The sequence below is a fragment of the Lissotriton vulgaris genome, unplaced genomic scaffold (assembly GCF_964263255.1).
Source record: "Lissotriton vulgaris unplaced genomic scaffold, aLisVul1.2 SCAFFOLD_1673, whole genome shotgun sequence".
Classification (NCBI taxonomy): domain Eukaryota; kingdom Metazoa; phylum Chordata; class Amphibia; order Caudata; family Salamandridae; genus Lissotriton; species Lissotriton vulgaris.
In genome coordinates this window covers 86336-103179 of record NW_028241535.1, presented here as the reverse complement: position 1 = coordinate 103179, position 16844 = coordinate 86336, and the positions used below count along the sequence as shown (strand labels likewise).

The following is a 16844-nucleotide window of genomic DNA, read 5'->3' as shown; positions in this document are numbered from 1 at the left end:
TTTATGGTTATCCCGTGACAACAATGTATTCATCATATTTATTATTCTACAAAAGTATTTTTAAATGCACTGATGTGGTGTTTGCATGCTATGCAAGATGGTACATCATTGAATGTTTATAAGGAGCATCGCATAGGATATGTGATATTTGGCACCTGGAGGAGTCGGACACGCAGATCCTGAAAAGAAGTTAAGACTCTCTAGCAAGAGCCGTCTTTATTCTGAGTCTAATCTTTACTTTTAGTGAAATGGTTTATGAAAACCAATCAGCTGCTCCAGGTGAAGCTCGAACTCACAACCTCGGCATGGCTCAGTGCAAGTACTGCTGTATAAGTACCGCGCGCTAACCGATTGCGCCACTGGAGCTCACTGTTTTCATTCCTCCCCATTTGAGCCATCTAGTGCTAACCAAGTAGATACTGCACTGCTCCATTATTCACTGTGCAAGATCGACTCACATGCTAGCATGTTATCATGACTATTAAAAATACAGTCCAAATGGAATAGATTTGATAATTCTGCTATATCGTGTGCTCTGTCTATTGAACACCCCATACATTTGCCGTTCTGACACAGTCTAGGATAAACTTATGCTTATTTTTAATTAGCACATAGTTAGAATTTCTCCAAAAATGAAATATAGGCCCCTAAGGCAGACGAGGTGGCCGAGTGGTTAAGGTGATGGACTGCTAATCCATTGTGCTCTGCACGCGTGGGTTCGAATCCCACCTTCGTCGGAAAGCCATCAGACACTCTTTTGAAGGGGAGCATGTCTCGTAGTACAATTACACTCTCTTTCAAGACACTGCCATAATCCACTAGAAGGGCCCAACTGACTATTCCATTATGGCATTTATGTCAAATAAAGGGAAGTATTTTGTGCTTAATTGAAATTAGATCTTTCATGAAGTGTCCAGAGGATTGCCTATTCCTCACTCCTGGCCTTCCAACCAGTTTGGATAGATAGACTGATAAGAAAGCATTTCTTACTCCTAAAGTTTCAGCCGTCTCAAGTGTCTGAGTGTTTACATGTGTCTGCCCCATAGAGACAGATCACTTCTAATAAGTGAGTTCTCTATCTGTCACTGATTGCGGACATACTCAGTAGAGCTTTCAGTATGGTCATAAATGTGAATACTCTTATGTTCTCAAATCAAAATGGAGTTTTTCCTACTTTCAAGAAAAGTGTCTTAAGCATGCTCTTCGATTTGTGCACGCATGTAGACATTCAAATGCAACTGCATTTCCATACAGAGTCTCAAAATCATAGATATCTTCATACCGCAGTAAGAATACACGTTGCAATTTACAAACTGCAGGCAGACTGGCCTTGTAGCTCAGTGGCAGAGCACTGGTCTTGTAAAGCAGGGGTCATGAGTTCAAGCCTCATCAGGGCCTTTTTATATGTGTGTTTCTGTATGTTGTTTTCAAGTCATTCTTTCTAGGAGTCACACCTTGTCTTAAGTTTGCTTATTGACAAGCTTCCCTTTCCATCTTTCATCTTATCAAGAAGAGTTCATGAAAACCATTGAACCATAAACTATTGCCTCACCCCTTCCGATCGCCTGACGAACGCCTGACAAACGCCATTCTCACCCCGCCGGGCAAAGCCAAATAAGCCATGCATATTTAAAGTTCCTTTGAAAGGCAGAGCGAGGACTAGGACGTCTGTTCCGACTGAGTCTGCATCCACAGAAAGGATGAAATAAGGCTCTAGAAATTTCACCAAGGAGATATGAACTTCATCCCCCTTAAAATACTTTTTCTCCCAGATACCCCGGCTCTTAGTCAAATGAGGTTAATCTTCAAAACCCCACCCCCACTAACCATAAATATTCACCTCTCCTGCTGTCCATTCAATTGATACAAGGTATCTTGTACATGGAGAGAAAGTGAGAAAAAGCAGAATTGCTTCATAGATTTGGTGACCTTGGATGGGTGGGCTGGATAAAGAAGTGAACTTGGTTTCCGGAAAGGGAGTATCATGATGGGAATGAGGAAAAGAGAACATGGACCACATTCACAGGTAAGAGAAATAAATGTAATAGGTTGAATGGTTTTGAAAAGCTAGCTTTGAGCAGGAATTGTTTTATAAAATTGCAAAGAACTAAAAAAGTCAATGTGGGATTGGAGGCACAATCTGAGCAGAAAGCACCATAAGCTGCTATGGTGCAACTCTTATGTTGACTAGAAACTTTAATATGATGATGCTCTTCTTTTGATATTTCTTTGAGTTACATTTTATTGTATGTAGCTGACACAGCACTGTTTGCAGCTCCTCAGTTTATGGTTATCCCGTGACAACAATGTATTCATCATATTTATTATTCTACAAAAGTATTTTTAAATGCACTGATGTGGTGTTTGCATGCTATGCAAGATGGTACATCATTGAATGTTTATAAGGAGCATCGCATAGGATATGTGATATTTGGCACCTGGAGGAGTCGGACACGCAGATCCTGAAAAGAAGTTAAGACTCTATAGCAAGAGCCGTCTTTATTCTGAGTCTAATCTTTACTTTTAGTGAAATGGTTTATGAAAACCAATCAACTGCTCCAGGTGAGGCTCGAACTCACAACCTCGGCATGGCTCAGTGCAAGTACTGCTGTATAAGTACCGCGCGCTAACCGATTGCGCCACTGGAGCTCACTGTTTTCATTTCTCCCCATTTGAGCCATCTAGTGCTAACCAAGTAGATACTGCACTGCTCCATTATTTACTGTGCAAGATCGACTCACATGCTAGCATGTTATCATGACTATTAAAAATACAGTCCAAATGGAATAGATTTGATAATTCTGCTATATCGTGTGCTCTGTCTATTGAACACCCCATACATTTGCCGTTCTGACACAGTCTAGGATAAACTTATGCTTATTTTTAATTAGCACATAGTTAGAATTTCTCCAAAAATGAAATATAGGCCACTAAGGCAGATGAGGTGGCCGAGTGGTTAAGGCGATGGACTGCTAATCCATTGTGCTCTGCACGCGTGGGTTCGAATCCCACCTTCGTCGGAAAGCCATCAGACACTCTTTTGAAGGTGAGCATGTCTCGTAGTACAATTACACTCTCTTTCAAGACACTGCCATAATCCACTAGAAGGGCCCAACTGACTATTCCATTATGGCATTTATGTCAAATAAAGGGAAGTATTTTGTGCTTAATTGAAATTAGATCTTTCATGAAGTGTCCAGAGGATTGCCTATTCCTCACTCCTGGCCTTCCAACCAGTTTGGATAGATAGACTGATAAGAAAGCATTTCTTACTCCTAAAGTTTCAGCCGTCTCAAGTGTCTGAGTGTTTACATGTGTCTGCCCCACAGAGACAGATCACTTCTAATAAGTGAGTTCTCTATCTGTCACTGATTGCGGACATACTCAGTAGAGCTTTCAGTATGGTCATAAATGTGAATACTCTTATGTTCTCAAATCAAAATGGAGTTTTTCCTACTTTCAAGAAAAGTGTCTTAAGCATGCTCTTCGATTTGTGCACGCATGTAGACATTCAAATGCAACTGCATTTCCATACAGAGTCTCAAAATCATAGATATCTTCATACCGCAGTAAAAATACATGTTGTGATTTACAAACTGCAGGCAGACTGGCCTTGTAGCTCAGTGGCAGAGCACTGGTCTTGTAAACCAGGGGTCATGAGTTCAAGCCTCATCAGGGCCTTTTTATATGTGTGTTTCTGTATGTTGTTTTCAAGTCATTCTTGCTAGGAGTCACACCTTGTCTTAAGTTTGCTTATTGACAAGCTTCCCTTTCCATCTTTCATCTTATCAAGAAGACTTCATGAAAACCATTGAACCATAAACTATTGCCTCACCCCTTCCGAACGCCTGACAAACGCCATTCTCACCCCGCCGGGCAAGCCCTGCCGGGCAAAGCCAAATAAGCCATGCATATTTAAAGTTCCTTTGAAAGGCAGAGCGAGGACTAGGACGTCTGTTCCGACTGAGTCTGCATCCACAGAAAGGATGAAATAAGGCTCTAGAAATTTCACCAAGGAGATATGAACTTAATCCCCCTTAAAATACTTTTTCTCCCAGATACCCCGGCTCTTAGTCAAATGAGGTTAATCTTCAAAACCCCACCCCCACTAACCATAAATATTCACCTCTCCTGCTGTCCATTCAATTGATACAAGGTATCTTGTACATGGAGAGAATGTGAGAAAAAGCAGAATTGCTTCATAGATTTGGTGACCTTGGATGGGTGGGCTGGATAAAGAAGTGAACTTGGTTTCCGGAAAGGGAGTATCATGATGGGAATGAGGAAAAGAGAACATGGACCACATTCACAGGTTAGAGAAATAAATGTAATAGGTTGAATGGTTTTGAAAAGCTAGCTTTGAGCAGGAATTGTTTTTTAAAATTGCAAAGACTAAAAAAGTCAATGTGGGATTGGAGGCACAATCTGAGCAGAAAGCACCATAAGCTGCTATGGTGCAACTCTTGTGTTGACTAGAAACTTTAATATGATGATGCTCTTCTTTTGATATTTCTTTGAGTTAAATTTTATTGTATGTAGCTGACACAGCACTGTTTGCAGCTCCTCAGTTTATGGTTATCCCGTGACAACAATGTATTCATCATATTTATTATTCTACAAAAGTATTTTTAAATGCACTGATGTGGTGTTTGCATGCTATGCAAGATGGTACATCATTGAATGTTTATAAGGAGCATCGCATAGGATATGTGATATTTGGCACCTGGAGGAGTCGGACACGCAGATCCTGAAAAGAAGTTAAGACTCTCTAGCAAGAGCCGTCTTTATTCTGAGTCTAATCTTTACTTTTAGTGAAATGGTTTATGAAAACCAATCAGCTGCTCCAGGTGAAGCTCGAACTCACAACCTCGGCATGGCTCAGTGCAAGTACTGCTGTATAAGTACCGCGCGCTAACCGATTGCGCCACTGGAGCTCACTGTTTTCATTCCTCCCCATTTGAGCCATCTAGTGCTAACCAAGTAGATACTGCACTGCTCCATTATTCACTGTGCAAGATCGACTCACATGCAAGCATGTTATCATGACTATTAAAAATACAGTCCAAATGGAATAGATTTGATAATTCTGCTATATCGTGTGCTCTGTCTATTGAACACCCCATACATTTGCCGTTCTGACACAGTCTAGGATAAACTTATGCTTATTTTTAATTAGCACATAGTTAGAATTTCTCCAAAAATGAAATATAGGCCCCTAAGGCAGATGAGGTGGCCGAGTGGTTAAGGCGATGGACTGCTAATCCATTGTGCTCTGCACGCGTGGGTTCGAATCCCACCTTCGTCGGAAAGCCATCAGACACTCTTTTGAAGGTGAGCATGTCTCGTAGTACAATTACACTCTCTTTCAAGACACTGCCATAATCCACTAGAAGGGCCCAACTGACTATTCCATTATGGCATTTATGTCAAATAAAGGGAAGTATTTTGTGCTTAATTGAAATTAGATCTTTCATGAAGTGTCCAGAGGATTGCCTATTCCTCACTCCTGGCCTTCCAACCAGTTTGGATAGATAGACTGATAAGAAAGCATTTCTTACTCCTAAAGTTTCAGCCGTCTCAAGTGTCTGAGTGTTTACATGTGTCTGCCCCACAGAGACAGATCACTTCTAATAAGTGAGTTCTCTATCTGTCACTGATTGCGCACATACTCAGTAGAGCTTTCAGTATGGTCATAAATGTGAATACTCTTATGTTCTCAAATCAAAATGGAGTTTTTCCTACTTTCAAGAAAAGTGTCTTAAGCATGCTCTTCGATTTGTGCACGCATGTAGACATTCAAATGCAACTGCATTTCCATACAGAGTCTCAAAATCATAGATATCTTCATACCGCAGTAAAAATACATGTTGTGATTTACAAACTGCAGGCAGACCGGCCTTGTAGCTCAGTGGCAGAGCACTGGTCTTGTAAACCAGGGGTCATGAGTTCAAGCCTCATCAAGGCCTTTTTATATGTGTGTTTCTGTATGTTGTTTTCAAGTCATTCTTGCTAGGAGTCACACCTTGTCTTAAGTTTGCTTATTGACAAGCTTCCCTTTCCATCTTTCATCTTATCAAGAAGACTTCATGAAAACCATTGAACCATAAACTATTGCCTCACCCCTTCCGAACGCCTGACAAACGCCATTCTCACCCCGCCGGGCAAAGCCAAATAAGCCATGCATATTTAAAGTTCCTTTGAAAGGCAGAGCGAGGACTAGGACGTCTGTTCCGACTGAGTCTGCATCCACAGAAAGGATGAAATAAGGCTCTAGAAATTTCACCAAGGAGATATGAACTTAATCCCCCTTAAAATACTTTTTCTCCCAGATACCCCGGCTCTTAGTCAAATGAGGTTAATCTTCAAAACCCCACCCCCACTAACCATAAATATTCACCTCTCCTGCTGTCCATTCAATTGATACAAGGTATCTTGTACATGGAGAGAATGTGAGAAAAAGCAGAATTGCTTCATAGATTTGGTGACCTTGGATGGGTGGGCTGGATAAAGAAGTGAACTTGGTTTCCGGAAAGGGAGTATCATGATGGGAATGAGGAAAAGAGAACATGGACCACATTCACAGGTTAGAGAAATAAATGTAATAGGTTGAATGGTTTTGAAAAGCTAGCTTTGAGCAGGAATTGTTTTTTAAAATTGCAAAGACTAAAAAAGTCAATGTGGGATTGGAGGCACAATCTGAGCAGAAAGCACCATAAGCTGCTATGGTGCAACTCTTGTGTTGACTAGAAACTTTAATATGATGATGCTCTTCTTTTGATATTTCTTTGAGTTAAATTTTATTGTATGTAGCTGACACAGCACTGTTTGCAGCTCCTCAGTTTATGGTTATCCCGTGACAACAATGTATTCATCATATTTATTATTCTACAAAAGTATTTTTAAATGCACTGATGTGGTGTTTGCATGCTATGCAAGATGGTACATCATTGAATGTTTATAAGGAGCATCGCATAGGATATGTGATATTTGGCACCTGGAGGAGTCGGACACGCAGATCCTGAAAAGAAGTTAAGACTCTCTAGCAAGAGCCGTCTTTATTCTGAGTCTAATCTTTACTTTTAGTGAAATGGTTTATGAAAACCAATCAGCTGCTCCAGGTGAAGCTCGAACTCACAACCTCGGCATGGCTCAGTGCAAGTACTGCTGTATAAGTACCGCGCGCTAACCGATTGCGCCACTGGAGCTCACTGTTTTCATTCCTCCCCATTTGAGCCATCTAGTGCTAACCAAGTAGATACTGCACTGCTCCATTATTCACTGTGCAAGATCGACTCACATGCTAGCATGTTATCATGACTATTAAAAATACAGTCCAAATGGAATAGATTTGATAATTCTGCTATATTGTGTGCTCTGTCTATTGAACACCCCATACATTTGCCGTTCTGACACAGTCTAGGATAAACTTATGCTTATTTTTAATTAGCACATAGTTAGAATTTCTCCAAAAATGAAATATAGGCCCCTAAGGCAGACGAGGTGGCCGAGTGGTTAAGGTGATGGACTGCTAATCCATTGTGCTCTGCACGCGTGGGTTCGAATCCCACCTTCGTCGGAAAGCCATCAGACACTCTTTTGAAGGGGAGCATGTCTCGTAGTACAATTACACTCTCTTTCAAGACACTGCCATAATCCACTAGAAGGGCCCAACTGACTATTCCATTATGGCATTTATGTCAAATAAAGGGAAGTATTTTGTGCTTAATTGAAATTAGATCTTTCATGAAGTGTCCAGAGGATTGCCTATTCCTCACTCCTGGCCTTCCAACCAGTTTGGATAGATAGACTGATAAGAAAGCATTTCTTACTCCTAAAGTTTCAGCCGTCTCAAGTGTCTGAGTGTTTACATGTGTCTGCCCCATAGAGACAGATCACTTCTAATAAGTGAGTTCTCTATCTGTCACTGATTGCGGACATACTCAGTAGAGCTTTCAGTATGGTCATAAATGTGAATACTCTTATGTTCTCAAATCAAAATGGAGTTTTTCCTACTTTCAAGAAAAGTGTCTTAAGCATGCTCTTCGATTTGTGCACGCATGTAGACATTCAAATGCAACTGCATTTCCATACAGAGTCTCAAAATCATAGATATCTTCATACCGCAGTAAGAATACACGTTGCAATTTACAAACTGCAGGCAGACTGGCCTTGTAGCTCAGTGGCAGAGCACTGGTCTTGTAAAGCAGGGGTCATGAGTTCAAGCCTCATCAGGGCCTTTTTATATGTGTGTTTCTGTATGTTGTTTTCAAGTCATTCTTTCTAGGAGTCACACCTTGTCTTAAGTTTGCTTATTGACAAGCTTCCCTTTCCATCTTTCATCTTATCAAGAAGAGTTCATGAAAACCATTGAACCATAAACTATTGCCTCACCCCTTCCGATCGCCTGACGAACGCCTGACAAACGCCATTCTCACCCCGCCGGGCAAAGCCAAATAAGCCATGCATATTTAAAGTTCCTTTGAAAGGCAGAGCGAGGACTAGGACGTCTGTTCCGACTGAGTCTGCATCCACAGAAAGGATGAAATAAGGCTCTAGAAATTTCACCAAGGAGATATGAACTTCATCCCCCTTAAAATACTTTTTCTCCCAGATACCCCGGCTCTTAGTCAAATGAGGTTAATCTTCAAAACCCCACCCCCACTAACCATAAATATTCACCTCTCCTGCTGTCCATTCAATTGATACAAGGTATCTTGTACATGGAGAGAAAGTGAGAAAAAGCAGAATTGCTTCATAGATTTGGTGACCTTGGATGGGTGGGCTGGATAAAGAAGTGAACTTGGTTTCCGGAAAGGGAGTATCATGATGGGAATGAGGAAAAGAGAACATGGACCACATTCACAGGTAAGAGAAATAAATGTAATAGGTTGAATGGTTTTGAAAAGCTAGCTTTGAGCAGGAATTGTTTTATAAAATTGCAAAGAACTAAAAAAGTCAATGTGGGATTGGAGGCACAATCTGAGCAGAAAGCACCATAAGCTGCTATGGTGCAACTCTTATGTTGACTAGAAACTTTAATATGATGATGCTCTTCTTTTGATATTTCTTTGAGTTACATTTTATTGTATGTAGCTGACACAGCACTGTTTGCAGCTCCTCAGTTTATGGTTATCCCGTGACAACAATGTATTCATCATATTTATTATTCTACAAAAGTATTTTTAAATGCACTGATGTGGTGTTTGCATGCTATGCAAGATGGTACATCATTGAATGTTTATAAGGAGCATCGCATAGGATATGTGATATTTGGCACCTGGAGGAGTCGGACACGCAGATCCTGAAAAGAAGTTAAGACTCTATAGCAAGAGCCGTCTTTATTCTGAGTCTAATCTTTACTTTTAGTGAAATGGTTTATGAAAACCAATCAACTGCTCCAGGTGAGGCTCGAACTCACAACCTCGGCATGGCTCAGTGCAAGTACTGCTGTATAAGTACCGCGCGCTAACCGATTGCGCCACTGGAGCTCACTGTTTTCATTTCTCCCCATTTGAGCCATCTAGTGCTAACCAAGTAGATACTGCACTGCTCCATTATTTACTGTGCAAGATCGACTCACATGCTAGCATGTTATCATGACTATTAAAAATACAGTCCAAATGGAATAGATTTGATAATTCTGCTATATCGTGTGCTCTGTCTATTGAACACCCCATACATTTGCCGTTCTGACACAGTCTAGGATAAACTTATGCTTATTTTTAATTAGCACATAGTTAGAATTTCTCCAAAAATGAAATATAGGCCACTAAGGCAGATGAGGTGGCCGAGTGGTTAAGGCGATGGACTGCTAATCCATTGTGCTCTGCACGCGTGGGTTCGAATCCCACCTTCGTCGGAAAGCCATCAGACACTCTTTTGAAGGTGAGCATGTCTCGTAGTACAATTACACTCTCTTTCAAGACACTGCCATAATCCACTAGAAGGGCCCAACTGACTATTCCATTATGGCATTTATGTCAAATAAAGGGAAGTATTTTGTGCTTAATTGAAATTAGATCTTTCATGAAGTGTCCAGAGGATTGCCTATTCCTCACTCCTGGCCTTCCAACCAGTTTGGATAGATAGACTGATAAGAAAGCATTTCTTACTCCTAAAGTTTCAGCCGTCTCAAGTGTCTGAGTGTTTACATGTGTCTGCCCCACAGAGACAGATCACTTCTAATAAGTGAGTTCTCTATCTGTCACTGATTGCGGACATACTCAGTAGAGCTTTCAGTATGGTCATAAATGTGAATACTCTTATGTTCTCAAATCAAAATGGAGTTTTTCCTACTTTCAAGAAAAGTGTCTTAAGCATGCTCTTCGATTTGTGCACGCATGTAGACATTCAAATGCAACTGCATTTCCATACAGAGTCTCAAAATCATAGATATCTTCATACCGCAGTAAAAATACATGTTGTGATTTACAAACTGCAGGCAGACCGGCCTTGTAGCTCAGTGGCAGAGCACTGGTCTTGTAAACCAGGGGTCATGAGTTCAAGCCTCATCAGGGCCTTTTTATATGTGTGTTTCTGTATGTTGTTTTCAAGTCATTCTTGCTAGGAGTCACACCTTGTCTTAAGTTTGCTTATTGACAAGCTTCCCTTTCCATCTTTCATCTTATCAAGAAGACTTCATGAAAACCATTGAACCATAAACTATTGCCTCACCCCTTCCGAACGCCTGACAAACGCCATTCTCACCCCGCCGGGCAAGCCCTGCCGGGCAAAGCCAAATAAGCCATGCATATTTAAAGTTCCTTTGAAAGGCAGAGCGAGGACTAGGACGTCTGTTCCGACTGAGTCTGCATCCACAGAAAGGATGAAATAAGGCTCTAGAAATTTCACCAAGGAGATATGAACTTAATCCCCCTTAAAATACTTTTTCTCCCAGATACCCCGGCTCTTAGTCAAATGAGGTTAATCTTCAAAACCCCACCCCCACTAACCATAAATATTCACCTCTCCTGCTGTCCATTCAATTGATACAAGGTATCTTGTACATGGAGAGAATGTGAGAAAAAGCAGAATTGCTTCATAGATTTGGTGACCTTGGATGGGTGGGCTGGATAAAGAAGTGAACTTGGTTTCCGGAAAGGGAGTATCATGATGGGAATGAGGAAAAGAGAACATGGACCACATTCACAGGTTAGAGAAATAAATGTAATAGGTTGAATGGTTTTGAAAAGCTAGCTTTGAGCAGGAATTGTTTTTTAAAATTGCAAAGACTAAAAAAGTCAATGTGGGATTGGAGGCACAATCTGAGCAGAAAGCACCATAAGCTGCTATGGTGCAACTCTTGTGTTGACTAGAAACTTTAATATGATGATGCTCTTCTTTTGATATTTCTTTGAGTTAAATTTTATTGTATGTAGCTGACACAGCACTGTTTGCAGCTCCTCAGTTTATGGTTATCCCGTGACAACAATGTATTCATCATATTTATTATTCTACAAAAGTATTTTTAAATGCACTGATGTGGTGTTTGCATGCTATGCAAGATGGTACATCATTGAATGTTTATAAGGAGCATCGCATAGGATATGTGATATTTGGCACCTGGAGGAGTCGGACACGCAGATCCTGAAAAGAAGTTAAGACTCTCTAGCAAGAGCCGTCTTTATTCTGAGTCTAATCTTTACTTTTAGTGAAATGGTTTATGAAAACCAATCAGCTGCTCCAGGTGAAGCTCGAACTCACAACCTCGGCATGGCTCAGTGCAAGTACTGCTGTATAAGTACCGCGCGCTAACCGATTGCGCCACTGGAGCTCACTGTTTTCATTCCTCCCCATTTGAGCCATCTAGTGCTAACCAAGTAGATACTGCACTGCTCCATTATTCACTGTGCAAGATCGACTCACATGCAAGCATGTTATCATGACTATTAAAAATACAGTCCAAATGGAATAGATTTGATAATTCTGCTATATCGTGTGCTCTGTCTATTGAACACCCCATACATTTGCCGTTCTGACACAGTCTAGGATAAACTTATGCTTATTTTTAATTAGCACATAGTTAGAATTTCTCCAAAAATGAAATATAGGCCCCTAAGGCAGATGAGGTGGCCGAGTGGTTAAGGCGATGGACTGCTAATCCATTGTGCTCTGCACGCGTGGGTTCGAATCCCACCTTCGTCGGAAAGCCATCAGACACTCTTTTGAAGGTGAGCATGTCTCGTAGTACAATTACACTCTCTTTCAAGACACTGCCATAATCCACTAGAAGGGCCCAACTGACTATTCCATTATGGCATTTATGTCAAATAAAGGGAAGTATTTTGTGATTAATTGAAATTAGATCTTTCATGAAGTGTCCAGAGGATTGCCTATTCCTCACTCCTGGCCTTCCAACCAGTTTGGATAGATAGACTGATAAGAAAGCATTTCTTACTCCTAAAGTTTCAGCCGTCTCAAGTGTCTGAGTGTTTACATGTGTCTGCCCCACAGAGACAGATCACTTCTAATAAGTGAGTTCTCTATCTGTCACTGATTGCGGACATACTCAGTAGAGCTTTCAGTATGGTCATAAATGTGAATACTCTTATGTTCTCAAATCAAAATGGAGTTTTTCCTACTTTCAAGAAAAGTGTCTTAAGCATGCTCTTCGATTTGTGCACGCATGTAGACATTCAAATGCAACTGCATTTCCATACAGAGTCTCAAAATCATAGATATCTTCATACCGCAGTAAAAATACATGTTGTGATTTACAAACTGCAGGCAGACCGGCCTTGTAGCTCAGTGGCAGAGCACTGGTCTTGTAAACCAGGGGTCATGAGTTCAAGCCTCATCAGGGCCTTTTTATATGTGTGTTTCTGTATGTTGTTTTCAAGTCATTCTTGCTAGGAGTCACACCTTGTCTTAAGTTTGCTTATTGACAAGCTTCCCTTTCCATCTTTCATCTTATCAAGAAGACTTCATGAAAACCATTGAACCATAAACTATTGCCTCACCCCTTCCGAACGCCTGACAAACGCCATTCTCACCCCGCCGGGCAAGCCCTGCCGGGCAAAGCCAAATAAGCCATGCATATTTAAAGTTCCTTTGAAAGGCAGAGCGAGGACTAGGACGTCTGTTCCGACTGAGTCTGCATCCACAGAAAGGATGAAATAAGGCTCTAGAAATTTCACCAAGGAGATATGAACTTAATCCCCCTTAAAATACTTTTTCTCCCAGATACCCCGGCTCTTAGTCAAATGAGGTTAATCTTCAAAACCCCACCCCCACTAACCATAAATATTCACCTCTCCTGCTGTCCATTCAATTGATACAAGGTATCTTGTACATGGAGAGAATGTGAGAAAAAGCAGAATTGCTTCATAGATTTGGTGACCTTGGATGGGTGGGCTGGATAAAGAAGTGAACTTGGTTTCCGGAAAGGGAGTATCATGATGGGAATGAGGAAAAGAGAACATGGACCACATTCACAGGTTAGAGAAATAAATGTAATAGGTTGAATGGTTTTGAAAAGCTAGCTTTGAGCAGGAATTGTTTTTTAAAATTGCAAAGACTAAAAAAGTCAATGTGGGATTGGAGGCACAATCTGAGCAGAAAGCACCATAAGCTGCTATGGTGCAACTCTTGTGTTGACTAGAAACTTTAATATGATGATGCTCTTCTTTTGATATTTCTTTGAGTTAAATTTTATTGTATGTAGCTGACACAGCACTGTTTGCAGCTCCTCAGTTTATGGTTATCCCGTGACAACAATGTATTCATCATATTTATTATTCTACAAAAGTATTTTTAAATGCACTGATGTGGTGTTTGCATGCTATGCAAGATGGTACATCATTGAATGTTTATAAGGAGCATCGCATAGGATATGTGATATTTGGCACCTGGAGGAGTCAGACACGCAGATCCTGAAAAGAAGTTAAGACTCTCTAGCAAGAGCCGTCTTTATTCTGAGTCTAATCTTTACTTTTAGTGAAATGGTTTATGAAAACCAATCAGCTGCTCCAGGTGAAGCTCGAACTCACAACCTCGGCATGGCTCAGTGCAAGTACTGCTGTATAAGTACCGCGCGCTAACCGATTGCGCCACTGGAGCTCACTGTTTTCATTCCTCCCCATTTGAGCCATCTAGTGCTAACCAAGTAGATACTGCACTGCTCCATTATTCACTGTGCAAGATCGACTCACATGCTAGCATGTTATCATGACTATTAAAAATACAGTCCAAATGGAATAGATTTGATAATTCTGCTATATCGTGTGCTCTGTCTATTGAACACCCCATACATTTGCCATTCTGACACAGTCTAGGATAAACTTATGCTTATTTTTAATTAGCACATAGTTAGAATTTCTCTAAAAATGAAATATAGGCCCCTAAGGCAGACGAGGTGGCCGAGTGGTTAAGGCGATGGACTGCTAATCCATTGTGCTCTGCACGCGTGGGTTCGAATCCCACCTTCGTCGGAAAGCCATCAGACACTCTTTTGAAGGGGAGCATGTCTCGTAGTACAATTACACTCTCTTTCAAGACACTGCCATAATCCACTAGAAGGGCCCAACTGACTATTCCATTATGGCATTTATGTCAAATAAAGGGAAGTATTTTGTGCTTAATTGAAATTAGATCTTTCATGAAGTGTCCAGAGGATTGCCTATTCCTCACTCCTGGCCTTCCAACCAGTTTGGATAGATAGACTGATAAGAAAGCATTTCTTACTCCTAAAGTTTCAGCCGTCTCAAGTGTCTGAGTGTTTACATGTGTCTGCCCCATAGAGACAGATCACTTCTAATAAGTGAGTTCTCTATCTGTCACTGATTGCGGACATACTCAGTAGAGCTTTCAGTATGGTCATAAATGTGATTACTCTTATGTTCTCAAATCAAAATGGAGTTTTTCCTACTTTCAAGAAAAGTGTCTTAAGCATGCTCTTCGATTTGTGCACGCATGTAGACATTCAAATGCAACTGCATTTCCATACAGAGTCTCAAAATCATAGATATCTTCATACCGCAGTAAGAATACACGTTGCAATTTACAAACTGCAGGCAGACCGGCCTTGTAGCTCAGTGGCAGAGCACTGGTCTTGTAAAGCAGGGGTCATGAGTTCAAGCCTCATCAGGGCCTTTTTATATGTGTGTTTCTGTATGTTGTTTTCAAGTCATTCTTTCTAGGAGTCACACCTTGTCTTAAGTTTGCTTATTGACAAGCTTCCCTTTCCATCTTTCATCTTATCAAGAAGAGTTCATGAAAACCATTGAACCATAAACTATTGCCTCACCCCTTCCGATCGCCTGACGAACGCCTGACAAACGCCATTCTCACCCCGCCGGGCAAGCCCTGCCGGGCAAAGCCAAATAAGCCATGCATATTTAAAGTTCCTTTGAAAGGCAGAGCGAGGACTAGGACGTCTGTTCCGACTGAGTCTGCATCCACAGAAAGGATGAAATAAGGCTCTAGAAATTTCACCAAGGAGATATGAACTTCATCCCCCTTAAAATACTTTTTCTCCCAGATACCCCGGCTCTAAGTCAAATGAGGTTAATCTTCAAAACCCCACCCCCACTAACCATAAATATTCACCTCTCCTGCTGTCCATTCAATTGATACAAGGTATCTTGTACATGGAGAGAATGTGAGAAAAAGCAGAATTGCTTCATAGATTTGGTGACCTTGGATGGGTGGGCTGGATAAAGAAGTGAACTTGGTTTCCGGAAAGGGAGTATCATGATGGGAATGAGGAAAAGAGAACATGGACCACATTCACAGGTTAGAGAAATAAATGTAATAGGTTGAATGGTTTTGAAAAGCTAGCTTTGAGCAGGAATTGTTTTTTAAAATTGCAAAGAACTAAAAAAGTCAATGTGGGATTGGAGGCACAATCTGAGCAGAAAGCACCATAAGCTGCTATGGTGCAACTCTTATGTTGACTAGAAACTTTAATATGATGATGCTCTTCTTTTGATATTTCTTTGAGTTAAATTTTATTGTATGTAGCTGACACAGCACTGTTTGCAGCTCCTCAGTTTATGGTTATCCCGTGACAACAATGTATTCATCATATTTATTATTCTACAAAAGTATTTTTAAATGCACTGATGTGGTGTTTGCATGCTATGCAAGATGGTACATCATTGAATGTTTATAAGGAGCATCGCATAGGATATGTGATATTTGGCACCTGGAGGAGTCGGACACGCAGATCCTGAAAAGAAGTTAAGACTCTATAGCAAGAGCCGTCTTTATTCTGAGTCTAATCTTTACTTTTAGTGAAATGGTTTATGAAAACCAATCAACTGCTCCTGGTGAGGCTCGAACTCACAACCTCGGCATGGCTCAGTGCAAGTACTGCTGTATAAGTACCACGCGCTAACCGATTGCGCCACTGGAGCTCACTGTTTTCATTTCTCCCCATTTGAGCCATCTAGTGCTAACCAAGTAGATACTGCACTGCTCCATTATTCACTGTGCAAGATCGACTCACATGCTAGCATGTTATCATGACTATTAAAAATACAGTCCAAATGGAATAGATTTGATAATTCTGCTATATCGTGTGCTCTGTCTATTGAACACCCCATACATTTGCCGTTCTGACACAGTCTAGGATAAACTTATGCTTATTTTTATTTAGCACATAGTTAGAATTTCACCAAAAATGAAATATAGGCTCCTAAGGCAGACGAGGTGGCCAAGTGGTTAAGGCGATGGACTGCTAATCCATTGTGCTCTGCACGCGTGGGTTCGAATCCCACCTTCGTCGGAAAGCCATCAGACACTCTTTTGAAGGTGAGCATGTCTTGTAGTACAATTACACTCTCTTTCAAGACACTGCCATAATCCACTAGAAGGGCCCAACTGACTATTCCATTATGGCATTT

At 40.9% G+C, this 16844-nt stretch overlaps 23 non-coding genes across 23 annotated transcripts; 15 read left to right on the top strand and 8 right to left on the bottom strand.

Moving 5' to 3' along the window:
• Window positions 1–271: 271 nt before the first annotated feature.
• On the bottom strand, window positions 272–366 carry TRNAI-UAU (transfer RNA isoleucine (anticodon UAU)). The gene is made up of 2 exons: window positions 329–366; window positions 272–307 (listed from the first exon to the last, which is right to left on the bottom strand). It is a non-coding gene; the product is annotated as a tRNA-Ile (tRNA).
• Window positions 367–655: 289 nt separating this feature from the next.
• TRNAS-GCU (transfer RNA serine (anticodon GCU)) lies at window positions 656–737 on the top strand. The gene has a single exon. It is a non-coding gene; the product is annotated as a tRNA-Ser (tRNA).
• A 589-nt stretch (window positions 738–1326) lies between these two features.
• On the top strand, window positions 1327–1398 carry TRNAT-UGU (transfer RNA threonine (anticodon UGU)). The gene has a single exon. It is a non-coding gene; the product is annotated as a tRNA-Thr (tRNA).
• A 1156-nt stretch (window positions 1399–2554) lies between these two features.
• On the bottom strand, window positions 2555–2649 carry TRNAI-UAU (transfer RNA isoleucine (anticodon UAU)). Its single transcript has 2 exons — window positions 2612–2649; window positions 2555–2590 (listed from the first exon to the last, which is right to left on the bottom strand). It is a non-coding gene; the product is annotated as a tRNA-Ile (tRNA).
• Window positions 2650–2938: 289 nt separating this feature from the next.
• Window positions 2939–3020, top strand: TRNAS-GCU (transfer RNA serine (anticodon GCU)). The gene has a single exon. It is a non-coding gene; the product is annotated as a tRNA-Ser (tRNA).
• A 589-nt stretch (window positions 3021–3609) lies between these two features.
• Window positions 3610–3681, top strand: TRNAT-UGU (transfer RNA threonine (anticodon UGU)). The gene has a single exon. It is a non-coding gene; the product is annotated as a tRNA-Thr (tRNA).
• Window positions 3682–4839: 1158 nt separating this feature from the next.
• TRNAI-UAU (transfer RNA isoleucine (anticodon UAU)) lies at window positions 4840–4934 on the bottom strand. The gene is made up of 2 exons: window positions 4897–4934; window positions 4840–4875 (listed from the first exon to the last, which is right to left on the bottom strand). It is a non-coding gene; the product is annotated as a tRNA-Ile (tRNA).
• A 289-nt stretch (window positions 4935–5223) lies between these two features.
• Window positions 5224–5305, top strand: TRNAS-GCU (transfer RNA serine (anticodon GCU)). Its single transcript has one exon. It is a non-coding gene; the product is annotated as a tRNA-Ser (tRNA).
• A 589-nt stretch (window positions 5306–5894) lies between these two features.
• TRNAT-UGU (transfer RNA threonine (anticodon UGU)) lies at window positions 5895–5966 on the top strand. The gene has a single exon. It is a non-coding gene; the product is annotated as a tRNA-Thr (tRNA).
• A 1144-nt stretch (window positions 5967–7110) lies between these two features.
• On the bottom strand, window positions 7111–7205 carry TRNAI-UAU (transfer RNA isoleucine (anticodon UAU)). The gene is made up of 2 exons: window positions 7168–7205; window positions 7111–7146 (listed from the first exon to the last, which is right to left on the bottom strand). It is a non-coding gene; the product is annotated as a tRNA-Ile (tRNA).
• A 289-nt stretch (window positions 7206–7494) lies between these two features.
• TRNAS-GCU (transfer RNA serine (anticodon GCU)) lies at window positions 7495–7576 on the top strand. The gene has a single exon. It is a non-coding gene; the product is annotated as a tRNA-Ser (tRNA).
• A 589-nt stretch (window positions 7577–8165) lies between these two features.
• On the top strand, window positions 8166–8237 carry TRNAT-UGU (transfer RNA threonine (anticodon UGU)). Its single transcript has one exon. It is a non-coding gene; the product is annotated as a tRNA-Thr (tRNA).
• A 1156-nt stretch (window positions 8238–9393) lies between these two features.
• On the bottom strand, window positions 9394–9488 carry TRNAI-UAU (transfer RNA isoleucine (anticodon UAU)). The gene is made up of 2 exons: window positions 9451–9488; window positions 9394–9429 (listed from the first exon to the last, which is right to left on the bottom strand). It is a non-coding gene; the product is annotated as a tRNA-Ile (tRNA).
• A 289-nt stretch (window positions 9489–9777) lies between these two features.
• Window positions 9778–9859, top strand: TRNAS-GCU (transfer RNA serine (anticodon GCU)). The gene has a single exon. It is a non-coding gene; the product is annotated as a tRNA-Ser (tRNA).
• A 589-nt stretch (window positions 9860–10448) lies between these two features.
• TRNAT-UGU (transfer RNA threonine (anticodon UGU)) lies at window positions 10449–10520 on the top strand. The gene has a single exon. It is a non-coding gene; the product is annotated as a tRNA-Thr (tRNA).
• A 1158-nt stretch (window positions 10521–11678) lies between these two features.
• Window positions 11679–11773, bottom strand: TRNAI-UAU (transfer RNA isoleucine (anticodon UAU)). Its single transcript has 2 exons — window positions 11736–11773; window positions 11679–11714 (listed from the first exon to the last, which is right to left on the bottom strand). It is a non-coding gene; the product is annotated as a tRNA-Ile (tRNA).
• A 289-nt stretch (window positions 11774–12062) lies between these two features.
• Window positions 12063–12144, top strand: TRNAS-GCU (transfer RNA serine (anticodon GCU)). Its single transcript has one exon. It is a non-coding gene; the product is annotated as a tRNA-Ser (tRNA).
• A 589-nt stretch (window positions 12145–12733) lies between these two features.
• TRNAT-UGU (transfer RNA threonine (anticodon UGU)) lies at window positions 12734–12805 on the top strand. The gene has a single exon. It is a non-coding gene; the product is annotated as a tRNA-Thr (tRNA).
• A 1158-nt stretch (window positions 12806–13963) lies between these two features.
• Window positions 13964–14058, bottom strand: TRNAI-UAU (transfer RNA isoleucine (anticodon UAU)). Its single transcript has 2 exons — window positions 14021–14058; window positions 13964–13999 (listed from the first exon to the last, which is right to left on the bottom strand). It is a non-coding gene; the product is annotated as a tRNA-Ile (tRNA).
• Window positions 14059–14347: 289 nt separating this feature from the next.
• Window positions 14348–14429, top strand: TRNAS-GCU (transfer RNA serine (anticodon GCU)). Its single transcript has one exon. It is a non-coding gene; the product is annotated as a tRNA-Ser (tRNA).
• Window positions 14430–15018: 589 nt separating this feature from the next.
• Window positions 15019–15090, top strand: TRNAT-UGU (transfer RNA threonine (anticodon UGU)). The gene has a single exon. It is a non-coding gene; the product is annotated as a tRNA-Thr (tRNA).
• A 1170-nt stretch (window positions 15091–16260) lies between these two features.
• On the bottom strand, window positions 16261–16355 carry TRNAI-UAU (transfer RNA isoleucine (anticodon UAU)). The gene is made up of 2 exons: window positions 16318–16355; window positions 16261–16296 (listed from the first exon to the last, which is right to left on the bottom strand). It is a non-coding gene; the product is annotated as a tRNA-Ile (tRNA).
• A 289-nt stretch (window positions 16356–16644) lies between these two features.
• Window positions 16645–16726, top strand: TRNAS-GCU (transfer RNA serine (anticodon GCU)). The gene has a single exon. It is a non-coding gene; the product is annotated as a tRNA-Ser (tRNA).
• The last annotated feature ends 118 nt before the right edge of the window (window positions 16727–16844 follow it).